Source organism: Canis lupus, chromosome 14, assembly GCF_048164855.1.
Source record: "Canis lupus baileyi chromosome 14, mCanLup2.hap1, whole genome shotgun sequence".
Classification (NCBI taxonomy): domain Eukaryota; kingdom Metazoa; phylum Chordata; class Mammalia; order Carnivora; family Canidae; genus Canis; species Canis lupus.
Genome location: NC_132851.1, coordinates 1,196,703 through 1,215,082, shown reverse-complemented (window position 1 = coordinate 1,215,082; position 18,380 = coordinate 1,196,703). Strand labels below are relative to the sequence as shown.

The 18,380-nt window shown below is 45.6% G+C and overlaps 1 long non-coding RNA gene across 1 annotated transcript in view; it reads right to left on the bottom strand.

Annotated features, from left to right (window-relative positions):
* LOC140603341 (uncharacterized) overlaps positions 1-18,380 on the bottom strand; it is a 66,042-nt gene that overhangs the window by 30,919 nt on the left and 16,743 nt on the right. Inside the window, exons 3-4 of the long non-coding RNA XR_012006318.1 lie at positions 4,160-4,296; positions 1,102-3,091 (exon numbers count right to left, since the gene is read on the bottom strand). This is a non-coding gene — a long non-coding RNA (uncharacterized lncRNA). The remainder of the gene's footprint in view (positions 1-1,101; positions 3,092-4,159; positions 4,297-18,380) is intronic.

Genomic DNA, 18,380 nt, shown 5'->3' with positions numbered 1-18,380 from the left:
AGTATTGATGAAACATGTGCGCACTAGAGAAAAAATCAGAAAGGCAACTAAAAATCCAAATAAAGAGTATTTAGAGCCACAAATCCCCTCCTTAGCTCAGCTTGGAAGAAGTCTGTAATGTCTATTCTGACACCATCAGAAGCCTGGATTTTGAGTCTCTGGGGAGGCCACTAATTTGGTGGAGTCAGGCTATCTTTGAACCCAAAACCTAAATAGAGTGCATAAAACTCAACGACCCAAGATACTAGGAGTCCCAGTGCAGGCACATGCCAGGACCCAAACTCTAACCATACACAGACATAACCCTAACCCTACACTTAATCCTAATGTTAAACTAACCCTTAAACAAGACCCATCAGTAATCGACAACCAAACACAAACCCCAAGACCAAAACACATTCAGTGAACCTTCCTGCCAACCCTCACCCTAACTCCTAAAACTATTCGAAACCCTTATCCCTGACCCCTGTCTTAAATCTAACCCTAACCTCAACTTAATGTACTCAAATCCTATTCCTAACCTTAACCTGTACCCTAACCCTAACCCTCTAATACTAATCCTATCTCATACCCCAAATGGTACTCTAACTTGTACCCTAAAACTAACTCCTAAACCACTCCCTAAACCTATCTCTTACCCTGACCTGACCCTAATCCCTAACTAAACACTAACCCTAACCCTAGCCCTAACCCCTATCCTAAACCTAATCCTCGCCCTAACCCTAAACGTAGCCATAACTTTTACCCTAACCCCTAACACTTACCCCTAACCCTAACTCACACCCTAACCCCTAACCCTAAATGCAAACCTAAGCCCAACCCTAACTGTAACCATAACCCTAACCGCACCTCCAAACCTCCTGTCCTAATCCCTGAAGCCTAAACCCTAAACCTAACTCTAAATCCTGTCACTAACCCTAACCCCTTTCCCTAATCCCTAACCCCCATCTTAACTCCTAACCACTGACTCTTAACCTTATCCCTCACCCTAACCTGTATTCCTGTATACAGCTTAATCACAAACACCTAACATCTAACCTAAGCCTAACCAACAACTGCCTCCCCTCCCGACCCTACCATTCATTCTACCCATTCACTTACCCTGTGGTTCTGAGTAGTCCCTTCTGATGTGGACGTGACCCCCAACAGCGCCTCCAGAGTCCTCCAGGGGGTCCTGAGGAAGCAGGGCTCCTGTGAGTATGGACATGGCCCCAATTGTTCCTGAGTCATAGTCAGAGGGTCCTGAGGATGCTGGGTCTCCTGTCACTGTGGACTATGCCTCACATCGTCTGGAAGCCTCACAGCAGGTTCTCAGGTAGCCCGGGGCTCCTGTCAGCCTGGACACGGCCACACGTCCCCCAGAAAACTCACCACACGTCCTGAGGAGCTGTGGGCTCCTGTCAGCATAGACGCAGCCCCATATTTCCCGAAGCCAAAGTGCATGTCCTGAGGAGGACGGGGGTCCTGTTAGTGTTGAGGTGGCCCAACATTTTCCTCAAGCCTCACCAGAAGACCTGAGGATGCTGGGGGCTCCTGTCAGCATAGATGTGGCCCCAAATCTTCTCAAACCTTCACAGTGGGTCCTGAGGAGGCTGGAGACTCCTGTCAGTGTGGATGCGGCACCCACATTTTTCTTAGGCCTCACCACAGGCCCTGACAAGCCTGGGGTCTTCTGTCCGCATGGATGCATCCCATATTTCCCCAAGTCAACACCAGGGATCCTAAGGATTCAGCATCCTGTTGTGTCGATGTGACACAACGTCCTCCCGAAGCATCACCGAGGGTTCTGAGGAGGCCGGGGCTCCTGCCACCATTAATGCAGCCCGCAGCTTCCAGAAGCCTCAATTTATGTCCTGAGGTGGCCCAAGGGCTCCTGTCAGCGTGGATGCGGGCCCACATCTTCCTGAAGCTGTGGCTCATCAGCGTGGACGTGTCCCCACGTCCTCCTCAGGCCTCCCCAGCACAGGCTGGCTCCTGTTAGTGCAGACAGAGGAGGCCTACTGCACATTCATGCCCGCTGGGTGGGGCCTGGGCTCGGGCGCCCCCTGCAGGACGCTCAGGCGCTGCAGGAGGCTGTGCAGAAGGCAGCGGGCGCTCCAGGGACCGCACCTGCCTCCTTTCAGGCTCCTGCTGTGGCCTGTTAGCTTTGGAAACGTCTCACTGAAACGGAGCCCAACACCTGGCTTCCCCAGAAATACTTAAGGACAAGGAATTGGAGCCCACAGGATGCGAAATGAAATGTGGACCAGGGTTTTACCACGTCCCGCAAAACCCACCCAACCCTCTTCCACTGTGGGCGGGATTGCGGGCTGGTGCAGCCACCCTGGAAACAGTGTGGAGGCTCTGCAGGGCGACTCTATTTGTAACATCCTGTGAACAGCAGGTGAACGGCCTGATTTCACTCCGAAGATACAGATGCAGTGAGACTTGGGACACCTGCACCCCAATGTATACAGCAGCCGGGTCCACAGTAGCCACACTGTGGGAGGAGCCTCGGTGCCCTGTGGCAGATGATGGATAAAAAGGATGGGAGATAGATGATGGTCATAGAGAGAGGAATGGAACTCAGCTATCAAAGAGAAGGAAATATTGCCATTTGCAATGACGTGGATAGAACTAGAGGGATCATGTTAAATGAAATAAGTCAGTCAGGAAAGAGAATGACCGTGTGGTGTCATTCATAGGTGGAATTAAAAAGCAAAGCATATAACAACTGTGAAGGGAAGGAAAAACAAATAAGATGAAAACAGTTGCAGGAAATACAGACTCTTTTTTTTAATTTTTATTTATTTATGATAGTCACAGAGAGAAAGAGAGAGGCAGAGACATAGGCAGAGAGAGAAGCAGGCTCCATGCACCAGGAGCCCAATGTGGGATTCGATCCCGGGTTTCCAGGATCGCGCCCTGGGCCAAAGGCAGGCGCCAAACCGCAGCGCCACCCAGGGATCCCCGAAATACAGACTCTTAATGATAGGAAACAAAATGATGGTCGTTGGAGGCGGGGAGGTTAACAGCGGACCTGCATGAAGGAGGTCACATGATGTCACGAGCACTGCTGTTATCTCCAACTGGTGAATCCCTGATTCTTCCTCTGAAAGTATAATACACTATCCGTTAATTAATTGGGTTTAAATTAAATTAAGTTAAAAAAATCCATTGTATCAGAGCACATTTCCTTCTGGACTCTCTGTTTTGCTCCTTCAGCTTATGCCCGAACCACCCCCCATGGGACTGGTTTGCCTAAGTAGGCTCCACGCACCGTCCATGGCCCAGCCCAGGGCTAGAACTCATGACCCCTGAGATCAGTACCGGAGGTGAGGTCAGGAGTCAGATGCTTAACCAACGGAGCCAGCTGGGGGCCCGAGAACCACACTGCTTTATCCTTTGTGTCTGTGACATCGTTTGAAATAGGAAAGTGCTGCGTCCCACTCTCTCCTGCTCCTCCAGTACTGATTTGCTGTCCGGGGTCATTTGTGGGGGCAGATTGATGTTATGTTTTTTTTTTTGTTTTTTTTTTTTTTTTTTTTTTGCTATTTCTAAGATATGCCACCATGATTTTGATAGGAATGACTTTGAAACTGAGGGTGGCTTCAGAAACTGCGGACATTTTCACAAGATGAGGCTCCCACCCCTCGAACCCAGGACGGCCTCCCAGAACAGAGCCATGTATGGCTCAGTGAACAAGTCTTGTGCTCCTATGGTTCAGTCTCATTATTTATTCTCCTTGATGCTCCTGAGAAGGGAGTCACGTCCTTCCTTTCCTTCCTGAGTGCTCATTGTCGGGACAGAGCAAGGCTACTCTGCTCTGTAGGGTCAGTTTGTGTCCGTGACTTTACTGAACTCACTCCTTAGTTCTAACAGGTTTTGGTGGAGGCTCCCAGGTTTCCTGTTTCCAGTATCGCGTCTTCAGCATATAGGGACAGTGTGACGTCCCCCTTCCAGGTGTGGAACCTTTTCTGTTTACAGCTTAATGTCCTAGAAAGCCCCACAATAGAATCAAAACTGAGCCCAGGCCAAGGGCAGGAAGCCCCTATTAGAATGAGAACAGAGCTCAATGCCCTTGAAGGCCCCATATAAAAATGTACACAGAACTTGAGGAATTGCTCTAGCCCTTCTGGAGGTCCCCGAGACAAGCCCTTAAACCTAAGCAAAAACTCACCTCGGGGTCGAAGTCCCTGCTCCGCATTGTCAGGTATACTTGGACACAAGCTCGAGCTTGTAAATAAACCCTCGTGTGTTTGCTTCGGTGTGGGCTTCTCCATGGTTTTTCGGATTCGCAATCTTGGGCACAACAGTCTGAGATAAAAAAAACAAAACCAAAAGCATTTCGGACGCGGGCAAAGTGAAAGCAGTGTTCTGAGAGATGCGCTTGGGGGCTCTTCTGTGGAGGGCTTGCAGACTGGGTGGTGGGATGCTTAGCCCCAGAACCAGAGGACCCAGTGTCCCCTCCCAAATCACGCCAAACAGCTCCAATCTCAGGGAGCACCACTGCGCCACCTGCTGGAGGCCAGAGGCGCTGAAGACCACCCCAACCCTGACACCGCAGGTGCATCTCCCAGGCAGATGTGCACCTGACAATCAGCACCATGGGCCATCCCCAGACCCCACACAGACCATTCTCTGCCACCAAGTTTCAGACCCAAGAGGCTGCAGAGCTTCAGCGCTGCCTGGAAAGAAGGGTCTAGCTTCCTTTGTATTTTGTGCTTTATTTTCATTTATTTTTTTTATTCTATTTTATTAATTGCCTTATTTTATTTTTTATGTATGTACCTTATATATTTCTTATTTTTACTTTCATGGAACATTAATTGTGTTTGTTATTTTGGGATTTAGAATCTTTTTACAAGGAGGCCAAAATAATCTAGTGGTTTTTTTGGGGGAGGGCAGTTGTTATTGTTTTTCTTGGTTTTTCTTTTTCTTCCTACTTTCTTTTTGGAAAATATAATGAGATCGAGAAATTCACCTCCATAAAATAACATGAGGTAGTATTCACAGCCATGAAGTCCATCAAAACAAATATATGATGTCTAAATACAGTTTAGGGATCCCTGGGTGGCGCAGCGGTTTGGCGCCTGCCTTTGGCCCAGGGCGCGATCCTGGAGACCCGAGATCGAGTCCCACGTCGGGATCCCGGTGCATGGAGCATGCTTCTCCCTCTGCCTATGTCTCTGCCCCTCTCTCTCTGTGTGTGTGTGTGTGTGTATGTGACTATCATAAATAAATTATTAAAAAATAAATAAATAAATAAATAAATAAATAAATAAATACAATTTAAAACAATGATTATAAAGATAGCAGCTGGGCTGGAAAAAGAGCACAGAAGAAAACTAGAGAATCCCTTACTGTAGAAATAAAAGAACTAAATTTTAGTCAGGCGAATGTTAAAAACAGTATAACTGAGATGCAGTCCCAAGTGGAAGCCTTAAAAACAAAGTTATGGACCACAGAGGCAGATTTAGGGAACTCAGCCACTTATTAAAACAATAACATTCATATCATAGGAGACTCAGAAGATGAAGAGAGAGAAAAGGTGGGCCTTACTCATCCAATAGAAACCACAAATACCCACCATTGCTTCAATGTGGATGTAACTGGAAGGTATTATGCTGAGTGAAGTAAGTCAATCAGAGAAGGACAAACATTGTATGTTCTCATTCACTTGGAGAATATAAATAATAGTGAAAGGGAATATAGGGGAAGGGAGAAGAAATGTGTGGGAAATATCAGAAAGGCAGACAGAACATAAAGACTCCTAACTCGGGGATCCCTGGGTGGCGCAGCGGTTTGGCGCCTGCCTTTGGCCCAGGGCGTGATCCTGGAGACCCGGGATCGAATCCCACATCAGGCTCCCGGTGCATGGAGCCTGCTTCTCCCTCTGCCTGTGTCTCTGCCTCTCTCTCTCTCTCTGTGACTATCATAAATAAATAAAAAATTAAAAAAAAAATTAAAAAAAAAAAAAGACTCCTAACTCTAGGAAGCTAACTAGGGGTGATGGAAGGGGAGGAGGTCAGGGATCTGTATGAATGGGTGACGGGCACTGAGGGGGGCACTTGACGGGATGAGCACTGAGTGTTATTCTGTATGTTGTCAAATTGAACACCAATAAAAAGTAAATATATTATTTAAAAAAAAAAGAAAGAGGGAAAGAAAGAAATAGTGGCACCTTGGTGGCTCAGTCAGTTAAGCTTCTGCCTTAAGTCAGATCATGATCCAGGTCCCAATGTAGGCTCCCTGTTCAGCAGGGAACCTGCTTCTCCCTCTCCCTCTGCCCCTCTCACTCATGGTTTTTCTCTCCTCTCTCTCTCAAATAAATAAATAACATCTTTGAAAAAGAAACTAAAAAAAACAAAGCCACAAGAAGAGAAATCTCCCACGTAGAAGAATTTCAAACAATTTGTGCAGACATTCCACCCTCAAGTTGATGAGCATAGCTTCCCACTCTTACGTGTGGAATACACATAGTAACTTCCTTCTACAAAATATATTATGAAAAACTTAAAATAATAATGATAATAATAATAAGAAGAAGAAGGAGGAGGAGGAGGAGGAGGAGGAGAATCACTTAACTACGGAGAAAGATGACAAACACTACCTCAGCAAGATGATCAGATCGATACCAAGACTGATAAATCATGTTGATAGTATCTATCCTTTATATGATATAATGAAAATGGCAGTATATCTTTGTATATAATCCACAAAAACAGTTCAATCATGAGATAAACGAAAGACATGTGTCAACTGAGGGAAATTTTCAAAATACTCTACTTCTCAAAGTATTCCAGTGCAACAACAAGGAAAGGCTGAAAGACTGTCACAATCCAGAGGAGCCTAAGAAAACAGGAGGACAAATGGAATGTGATATGAGGGATGGTAACTTAGCAAAAACTAAGGAAATCTGAATAAAGTATGGTCCTTGGTTAATGCAACTATTTTAATATTGATTCATTAGCTAATATTTGTACCATACTGATATATCAATAATTGGAGAAATTGAGTGCAAGTGCATGCGAATGCTCTGTACTATCTTCTCAATTTCCCTATAAATCTTTCTTTTTTTTCCTAATAAATAAGATTTATTTTGAAAATTGACTTAAATGAATCAGGCTCCAAATGTGAAGACATTTTAAGAATAGTTAAATTAACTTTTGCCTTATTCTTAAAGACTTCCTTCGATGGGAACAAAGTAATAATTTTATATCAGAAGGAAAGAAAAACACTTATGAACACATATAATGTCTCCTCAACCTGAAAAGCAGGAACGGATAATAAATAGCAAAAATCAGATAAAAAAATACTTCTATTATAATAGACACCAAATTGCAAGGGCATTTAAAATTAGCAATGCATAACATTTATTTCCTTGACATTTGTCTTCCAAAGAGTTCAAAGTGTTTCAGTGTCAGTTGAAACAGGGGAAGAATCTCAGGGAAGAATCCTTCACATAATAATAGGACCACTGGTAATAATATATCTCAGTTCTTTCCAAATCCATAAAGATGCAATTCCTGAGGAGTGACTGAGCTGTGAAGAAAAAGATGAGAAACCCTCATCCCTCTGAATTACTTGTGTCAGAATATTTTAACCATAGTACTATGGATAGTAGTAAATTATCCTTATTAACAGGAAATACGTCTCAGATTGGAATCTGAGCAATCAGAAGGGCAGAGAAAAAACACTGTGAATCGCTCTTCATCTTATAAAGAGAAAGGACAGCTTTTTTATGTACGAAGTCAGTTGTCAAGATAGCCTTAGAGAATAAGATTCTGCAGCATCGAATCCCGCTGCACAGCTGGGACGCCCACGCCCCAGGTCTTCCTGATCCCAAATCCCTGGGCCTGTCCCCCACACAGGCTGCCAGGCTGAGGTCATTTGCAATTGCTCTCTTAGGAGCTCCGGGGAAGGGGGAAGGAGCTAGATAGGATGGGAAGGGATGCAAGGAGGCCAAGAAAATGAAGGCCTTTCCACTTTAAGTTCAGCGTTCGAACACGTCCAGCCATCCCAGGCCCCCGTGAAGAAGAGATGAAATTTACATTACTTCATTTACAGGAAAAAAACAAAAGTTTACAGCTTAATGCCCTGGAAAGCCCCACAATAGAATAAGAACTGAGCCCACGCCAAGGGCTGGAAGCGCCTATTAGAATGAGAACAGAGCTCAATGCCCTTGAAGGCCCCATATCAAAATGTAAACACAACTTGAGGAATTGCTCCAGCCCTTTTGGAGGTCCCCAAGACAAGCCCTTAAAAGCAAAACACCACCTTGGGGTCCAAGTCCCTGCTCTGCTGTGTCGGGTGTACTTGGACGCAAGCTCGAGTTTGGAAATTAACCCTTGTGTGTTTGCATCAGTATCAGCTCCGTAGTGGTTTCTCCGATTCACAATCTTGGGCACAACACCCCCATGTCCCCTCCCACCTGGGGCTGAACCACTATCCCCTCCCATCCAGGCTGACACTCAGTCAACTCCCCGCCCACAACAGCTGGGCACAGGCCCTCACACAGGTGTCACGGGCACGGTGGACCCTTTCATCATGCCTGGCCTCCCAGAGGAAAGAAAGAGGTTTCGGCAGGACACACTCCCATGGTGGCCCAAGGCTCCCTGCCCAGCACAGCAGCTCGTGACAGGTTGGGGTCTGTGTCCCTGACGCCTGTTCCTCCTCCCCGGGTTTCCCACAGGAAATGAAGGAGGAGGCCCTGGTCTCCTCCAGGGACATCTTGGAGGTAGACTTGGATGTCACCAGGATGTTCGGCAGCCACACCATATTTTGGGATGGCTAGGGGGTCGGGTGAGGCTGCTGGGCCAGGGGTCTTCGGGACACCAAGGGAGGCCCGGGGCCTTCTGGGTAGGGAAAACGGGGCTACTGAGGCCGGGGGAGCAATAGCAGCCAACAACACACTGCTCCATGGTAGGATGCTGGGGCTGACACCCGTGACCACACTCCCGGTGCCTCGGGGATGAGGAGGCCACTAGGATGGGGCCTCCAGGGGTAGCCATGGGAGCTGAAGACCAAAGAGGAGAGGGACGGCTCCCTGAGAAACAGGGGATGGGGTGGGGGATGTGGGGGCAGGAACTGGACCTGGGGACCAGGCTGCATAGCCGCGGCTGGAGCAGGACCACATCGATCCCATGAGGGTCGGACGGGTCAGAGTGACACCCACTCTCGGTGCTTTATATTATTCTAAATTTTATGCATTTAATTTGAGACAATTTGCAATTTGAAAGCATATATAGTAAAATGACCCCCAGAAAATGCCCCCGGTCCAGCCAGGGCCCTGCACTGACCACACGGAGCCCCAGGGGCAGGTGTCACTGCAAACCCCAGACTAGTCGCCTTTAACTGTAGATGTCTCCTTAGCATCATAGAGGAAGGAGATTTCCTGTGTCCGCAGGCCCCCCACGATATCCCCAACATTTCCCACTCTCACACCATCCTCCTACATCATCATCCCCAATGGTATCCCACCTACACATCCCCCTCACACCCACACAGCCCCACACAATCCGCACTCACACTATACCCCAACACCATCACCCCTACACCATCCCCCACACTCCACCACCATCATACCCCTGCCCCCACACCATCCACCACCACACCATTGGCCCCCAGCAATGACCCAATGCAGGTGCCCCCTGTGGGACATGCTCAGCCTCCCCGGGGTTCTCTGGATACCCTAATCCCATCAGAAGCCCGGGTGTCCCATAGAGTACTCAGGGGTTGCAGGGAGGAGGGAAGACAGGAAGCCCCCGACAGGGTGGGTGCAGTTGAGTGATGCAGAGGACCCACTGTGCCCTGCCTCCACCCACTGTCCCTCATTTAGGGCAGCAAACACTGCACAGGACACCAGCCCCTAACCCATGGGGATCTGGGCTGGCCTGGCCCTGGGCTCTGTGAGGGCTGGGGTGATTTGAGCCCCCAACACAGGCCCAACACAAAGACTAATGGGATCCAGCACACACAGCCCTGGATAGCCCTGGATTCTGGCCCCAGGCTGAGCCAGCCCTCTCACAGCTGGATGGTGGGCCCCACCACCAGAGGATCCGATAACTGCACGTGATAGCTTCATGTGATAGACACACAAACACCCCAAAACCAACAAAAGTCAGAATCCCCCCAGTGTTGTCAAACAGCAGCTGGATGGTTACATACACAACGCTGTGGTCCCCAATAGGATACCTGGAAGACGCTATAAACCATGACTGCAGAGGTGCTAGAGGCACGGAGATGTGCCTCTTGTGTTCCAAAAAGGAGAGCAGAGGGGCAGGAAGCATCCTCCGGAGTGGGGGGCCCTCCTAGGAAAGGACACCAGGTCCCTGTGAAGGCCACGGATGGTGAAATTTTCCTCCTCTCTTTCAGCTTCTGCTTTTCCTCCTAAATGCCATTTTCCTCAATCATAATAGCAAAAATTTATTTTAAGTTTTTAAATTTCTTTTTATTGGAGTCCAATTTGTATGAATTCTTTCTTCAGCAAGGGTGTCATTCAGGATAGAGAGAAAGATTTTCCCAGACAGGCAAAGTATAAAGGAGTTCATGACCACTAAACCAGTCCAGTAAGGAATTTTCAGAGGGACCATTCTAGTGGGGGAAAAAAGAGACCAAAATCAACAAAGACTAGAAAGGACCAGAGAACGTCACCAGAAACACCAACTCTACTGGTAACACAAAGGCACAAAGTTCATATTTTGAATAAGCACTCTGAATGCTGATACTAAATGCTCCAATCAAAAGATATAGGGTATCAGAGTGCCTTAAAAAACAAGATCCGGGATGCCTGGGTGGCTCAGGGTTTGAGCCTCTGCCTTTGAATCAGGATGTGATCCTAGAGTCTGGGATCGAGTCCCATATTGGGCTCCTGGTGGGAAGCCTGCTTCTCTCTGGGCCTAATTTTCTGCCTCTCTCTCTCTCTCTCTCTCTCTCTCTCATGCTCTCAAAAATAAACTCGTCATTAAAAAAACAAGGTCCATAGGTATGCTGCCTACTAGATGCTCACCTTAGACCTATAGACACCAGCAGATTGAAAGTCAGGGATGGAAAATCATCTATCACGCTAATGGTTATGAAAAGAAAGTTGGAGGACCAATGCTTATGTTAGAAAAACTAGATTTGAAACCAAACCCTGGGGGACACCTGGTGGCTCAGTGGTTGAGCATCTGCCTTTGGCTCAGGGTGTGTTCCTGGGATCCCAGGATCGAGTCCCACATCGGCATCCCTTTGGGGAGCCTTTCTCTCCCTCTGCCTATGTTTCTGCCTCTGCTTCTCTGTGTATCTCTCATGAATAAATAAATTAAATATTCAATCTCAAAAAAGAAAGAACAAATACTATAAGAAGTGATGAAGAAGGGCATTATTTCATAGTTAAAAAGACTCTCTATCAGGATCAAACAACTAAATATTTATGCTGCCAACATGGGAGTACCTAAATATGGAAAACAATTACCAACAAATGTACAGGAACTCACTGATAATAATACAATGACGGGATTTTAACACCCACCCACTTATGGCAATGGACCGATTGTCTATGCAGGAAATCAACAGGGGAACAATAGCCTTGACACACTGGACCACAGGGACCCAACAGATAGTCTGAACATTTCTTCCTAAAGCAGAATACACATTACTTTCTTTTTTTTTAAAGATTTTATTTATTTATTCATGATAGTCACACACAGAGAGAGAGAGGCAGAGACATAGGCAGAGGGAGAAGCAGGCTCCAAGCAGGGAGCCCGATGTGGGATTTGATCCCGGGTCTCCAGGATTGCGCCCTGGGCCAAAGGCAGGCGCCAAACCGCTGCGCCACCCAGTGATCCCAGAATACACATTCCTTTCAAGTGCACATGGGACATTCTCCAGAACAGATCATATCATAGGCCACAAATCAGCCCTCAACAGGTACAACAGGTTCAAGAAGTTTGATATCACACCCTGTATATTTTTTTTTAATTTTTATTTATTTATGATAGTCACACAGGGAGAGAGAGAGGCAGAGACATAGGCAGAGGGAGAAGCAGGCTCCATGCACCAGGAGCCTGACGTGGGATACGATCCTGGGTCTCCAGGATCGCGCCCTGGGCCAAAGGCAGGCGCCAAACCGCTGCGCCACCCAGGGATCCCCACCCTGTATATTTTTGACCACTATGCTATGAAACTTGAAGTGGCAGTAAGAAAAAATTTAGACAGACCAAAAATACGTGGAGATTATGAACATCCTACTAGAGAATGAATGGAGCAACCTGGAAATTAAAGAGGAAATTTAAAACAAATGAAAATGAAAACATGTTTCTCCAAACCTCTGGGATGTAGCAAAGGCAGTCCAAAGAGGGAAGTACATAGCAATACAGGCTTACCTCAGGAAACAAGAAGTCTGGGATCCCTGGATCAGAAATGAGAAAAGAGAAATAAAAACCAACACTAGAGAAATACAAAAGATTATAAGAGAATATGATGAAAAATTATATGCCAGCAACCTAGAACCTGGAAGAAATAGATCAATTCCCGGAAATATATAACATAGCAAAAATTAAAAATGAAGAAATAAGAAATTTGAACAGACAGTTGACCAGCAAAGAAATTGAATCAGCAATCAGGGTTCTACCAATAGGAGATGCTTAGATCAATAGAACAGAATGGAAAGTCAAAACAAGATACAAACATGTATCTATGACCCATAATGGACAACAAGGCAGGAAGGAATATCCAATGGCAGAAAGACAGTCTCTTCAACAAACCCTAACCCTGACTGCAGGATAAGAACAAATGGTGTTGGGAAAACCAGGCAGCCACATGCAGAAGAATGAAACTGGACCACTTTCTTACACCATATATATAAAAAATAAATTCAAAATGGATGAAAGACCTAAATGTGAGACCAAAAAACATATAAAGAAGAAAAGATAGGCAGCAATGACTTTGACATTGGCCATTGGATCTTCTTTCTAGATATGCCTCTGAGGTGAGGGAAACAAAAGCAAATATCCTATTGTGACTTCATCAAATTGAAAAGCTTCTGCAAAGTGAAGGAAAGAACCAAAGCTAAAAGGCAACATACAGGAGCAGGGGCAAGATGGCGGAAGAGTAGGGTCCCCAAGTCACCTGTCCCCTCCAAATTACCTAGATAACCTTCAAATCATTCTGAAAATCTTCGAATTCTGCCTGAGATTTAAAGACAGACCAAAAAAAAAAAAAAAAAAGACAGACCAGCTGGAATGCTATAGTGAGAAAAGTTCGCGCTTCTATCAAGGTAGGATGACAGGGGGGAAAAAGAAATAAAGAAACAAAAGGCATCCAAGGGGAGGGGCCCCACGAGGAGCCGGGCTAAGGCCAGGCGGTGTGCCCCCTGGTCAGGAGAGCTTTGTCCCAGAGAAGCAGGATCGGCACCAATCTTCCTGGGCAGAATGGCGCCCACAGGAATTCAGAGCAGGACCCCAGGAGGGCGGGGATACCCTCATGCTCCCTGGGACACTAAGAGACACCTGCACTCCCAGGAGAGTGCACCAAGCTCCCTAAGTGCTGCAGGGCACGTGCACTGACTTGGGAGCAGCTCAGAGGGGTTCGGGCAGGGCTCTGCGTGGAGCAGGTTGCATGCCCCGGGAGCAGCTTGGTGGCAGTGCCTCAAGCAGAGGAAGTGGCTCCGTGCAGAGGGGGCTGTGCGGCTCCGGAAGCAACTCGGAGGTGCTCAGGCGGCGGCTCCCTGAGGGGGCTGCCCGACCAGGAGCAGCTCAGAGGGTCTGGGTGGCAGCTGTGGGGAGAGAAAGCTGTGCAGACAGGAGCGTGAATCCAACAGCGCAGGCCCCAGAGCACAGGGCGCCAAGACACAGCCCAGGATTAGGCCTCCCCGGGGACAGGCAGAGGCCCGGATGGCCCAGGACAGCAAGGACGCTCCTGCCCAGAGCTGAGCAGATCAGCGGTCCCGACCCAGAGCCTCCAGGCAGTGAAGATGGACTGCTCTGGAGTTACTGTGGGGGTTGAATACAGGTATCCAGAGCTGGCCGCTGCCACTGGGGTTGTTCCTCCTGAGGCCTCACGGGGTAAACTACGCCCACTGAGCCCTGCACCAGGCAGTGGACAGAGCAGCTCCCCCAAGTGCTAACATCTGAAAATCAGCACAACAGGCCCCACCCCAGAAGTCCAGCTAGACGGACAAGTTCCAGGGGAAGTCAAGGGACTTAAAGTATACAGAATCAGAAGATACTCCCCCATGTTTTTTTTTTATTTCTGATTGCTTCGCCCTCCCTTTTGCCCCTTCTTTCCTTTTCTTTCTCTTTTTATTCTCTTTTTTCTTCTATCTTCCTTTATTCTTTTTTCTTTTTCTTTTCTTTCCTTCTTTCTCTCCTCTCTTTTTCTCCTTTTCCCAATAAAATTTGTTTTTGGCCACTGCACTGAGCAAAATGACTAGAAGGAGAAGCTCACCTCAAAAGAAAGAATCAGAAACAGTCCTCTCTCCCACAGAGTTACAAAATCTGGATTAGAATTCAATGTCAGAAAGCCAATTCAGAAGCACTATTATACAGCTACTGGTGGCTCTAGAAAAAAGCATAAAGGACTCAAGAGACTTCATGACTGCAGAATTTAAATCCAATCAGGCAGAAAGTAAAAATCAAATGAATGAGATGCAATCCAAACTAGAAGTCCTAACGATGAGAGTTAACAAGGTAGAAGAACAAGGGAATGAAATAGAAGACAAGTTGATGGCAAAGAGGGAAACTGAGGAAAAAAGAGACAGACAATTAAAAGACCAGAAAGACAGATTAAGGGAAATAAACGACAGTCTGAGGAAGAAAACCTACGTGTAATTGGGGTTCCCGAGGGCGCCAAAATGGACAGAGGGCCAGGATAAGTATTTAAACAAATACTAGCTGAAAAATTTCCTAATCTGGGAAGGGAAACAGGCATTCAGATCCAGGAAATAGAGAGATCCCCCCCCCTAAAATCAATAAAAACCGTCCAACACCTTGACATTTAATAGTGAAGCTTCCAAATTCCAAAGATAAAGAGAAGATCCTTAAAGCAGAAAGAGACAAGAAATCCCTGACCTTTATGGGGAGGAGCATTAGGGTAACAGAAGACCTCTCCACAGCGACCTGGCAGCCCAGAAAGGGCTGGCAGGATATATTCAGGGTCCTCAATGAGAAGAACATGCAACCAAGAATACTTTATCCAGCAAGCTCTCATTCAAAATGGAAGGAGAAATAAGGAGCTTCCAAGACAGGCAGGAACTGAAAGAATATGTGACCTCCAAACCAGCTCTGCAAGAAATTTTAAGGGGGACTCTTAAAATTCCCCTTTAAGAAGAAGTTCAGTGGAACAATCCACAAAAACAAGAACTGAATAGATATCATGATGACACTAAACTCATATCTATCGATAGTAACTCTGAACATGAACAGGCTTAATGACCGCGTCAAAAGGCCCAGGGTTTCAGACTGGATAAAAAAGCAGGACCCATCTATTTGCTGTCTACGAGAGACTCATTTTAGACAGAAGGACACCTACAATCTGAAAATTAAATGTTGGAGAACCATTTACCATTCAAATGGTCCTCAAAAGAAAGCAGGGGTAGCCATCCGTATATCAGATAAATTAAATTTACCTCAAGGACTGTAGTGAGAGATGAAGAGGAACACTAAATGATACTTAAGGGATCTATCCAACAAGAGGACTTAACAATCCTCAATATATGCCCCGAATATGGGAGCTGCCAAATACTTAAACCAATTAATAACCAAAGTAAAGAAATACTTAGGTAATAATTGTCTTATACTTGGTGACTTCAATCTAGCTCTTTCTACCCTCGATAGGTCTTCTAAGCACATCTCCAAAGAAACGAGAGCTTTAAATGATACACTGGACCAGATGGATTTCACAGAAATCTACAGAACTTTACATCCAAACTCAACTGAATGCACATTCTTCTCAAGTGCACATGGAGCTTTCTCCAGAATAGACCACATACTGGGTCACAAATAGGGTCTGAACCGATACCAAATGATTGGGATCGTCCCCTGCATATTCTCAGACCATAATGCCTTGGAATTAGAACTAAATCATAATAATAAGTTTGGAAGGAGCTCAAACACGTGGAGGTGAAGGATCATCCTGCTAAAAGATGAAAGGGTCAACCAGGAAATTAAGGAAGGATTAAAAAGATTCATGGAAACTAATGAGAATGAACATACAACCATTAAAATATTTGGCTTGCAGCAAAAGCAGTCCTAAGGGGGAAATACATCACAATATAAGCATCTATTCCAAAAGGCGAAACTACTCAAATACAAAAGCTAACCTTACACATAAAGAGGCTAGAGCAAAAAAAAGCAGATAGATCCTACACCCAACAGAAGAATAGAGTTAATTAACATTCGAGCAGAACTCAAGGAAATTGAGACCAGAAGAACTGTGGAACAGATCAACGGAAGGAGGAGTTGGTTCGTTGAATGAATTAATAAGATAGATAGACCATTAGCCAACCTTATTAAAAAGAAGAGAGAGAAGGGATCCCTGGGTGGCGCAGCAGTTTGGTGCCTGCCTTTGGCCCAGGGCGCGATCCTGGAGACCCGGGATCGAGTCCCACGTCAGGCTCCCGGTGCATGGAGCCTGCTTCTCCCTCTGCCTGTGTCTCTGCCTCTCTCTCTCTCACTGTGTGCCTATCATGAATAAATAAAAAAAAATTAAAAAAAAAAGAAGAGAGAGAATATTCAAATTAATAAAATCATGAATGAGAAAGGAGATGTCACTACCAACACCAAGGAAATACAAAGGATTTTAAAAACATATTATGACCAGCCATACACCAATAAATTAGGCAATCTAGAAGAAATGGACGCATTCCTGGAGCCAGAAACTGCCAGAACTGGAACAGGAAGAAATACAAAACCTGAACAGGCCAAAAACCAGGTAGGAAATTGAAGCAGTCTTTCAAAACCTCCCAGGACACAAACGTCCAGGGCCAGATGGCTTCCCAGGGGAATTCTATCAAACGTTTAAAGAAGAAACCATACCTATCCTACTAAAGCTGTTTGGAAAGTTAGAAAGAGATAGAGTACTTCCAAATTCATTCCATGAGGCCAGCATCACCTTAATTCCAAAACCAGACAAAGACCCCACCAAAAAGGAGAATTACAGACCAATAGCGATGATGAACATGGATGCAAAAATTCTCAACAAGATACTAGCCAATAGGATCCAAAAGTACATTAAGAAAATTATTCACCATGACCAAGTAGGATTTATCCTCGGAACACAGGCTGGTTCAACACTCTTCAAACAATCAATGTGATTCATCATATCAGCAAGAGAAAAACCAAGAACCATATGATCCTCTCATTAGATGCAGAGAAAGCATTTGACAAAATAGAACATCCATTCCTGATCAAAACACTTCAGAGCATAGGGAGAGAAGGAACATTTCTCGTCATCTTAAAAGCAATCTAGGAAAAGCCCACAGCAAATATCATTCTCAGTGGGGCCACACTGGAGGCCTTTCCCCAAAGATCAGGAACAAGACAGGGATGTCCACTCTCCCACTGCTATTCATCATAGTACTGGAAGTCCCAGCCTCAGCAGACAGCAAAAAGACATTAAAGGCATTCAAATTGGCAAAGAAGTAGTCAAACACTCCCTCTTCTCAGATGACATAATACTTTACCTAGAAAACCCAAAAGCCTCCACCCCAAGATTGCTAGAACACATACAGCAATTTGGTAGCGTTGCAGGATACAAAATCAATGCCCAGAAATCAATGGCATTTCTATACACTGACAATGAGACTGAGGAAAGAGAAATTAAGGAGTCAATTTCATTTACAATTGCACCAAAAAGCTTAAGATACCTAGGAATAAACCTAACCAAGGAGGTAAAGGATATACCCTAAAAACAATAGAACACTTCTGAAAGAAATTGAGGAAGACACAAAGAGATGGAAAAATATTCCATGCTCATGGATTGGCAGAATTATCATTGTGAAAATGTCAATGGTACCCAGGCAATGAACACGTTTAATGCAAACCCTATCAAAATACCATGGACTTTCTTCAGAGAGTTAGAACAAACTATTTTAATATTTGTGTGGAATCAGAAAAGACCCCGAATAGCCAGGGGAATTTAAAAAAGACAACCTTATATGGGGACATCAGAATGCCAGATTTCAGGGTGTACTACAAAGCTGTGGTCATCAAGACAGTGTGGTACTGGCACAAAAACAGACAAATAGATCAATGGAACAGAATAGAGAACCCAGAAGTGGACCTTGAACTTTATGGTCAACTAATATTCGATAAAGGAGGAAAGACTATCCATTGGAAGAAAGACAGTCTCTTCAATAAATTGGGCTGGGAAAATGGACATCCACATGCAGAAGAATGAAACTAGACCACTCTCTTTCA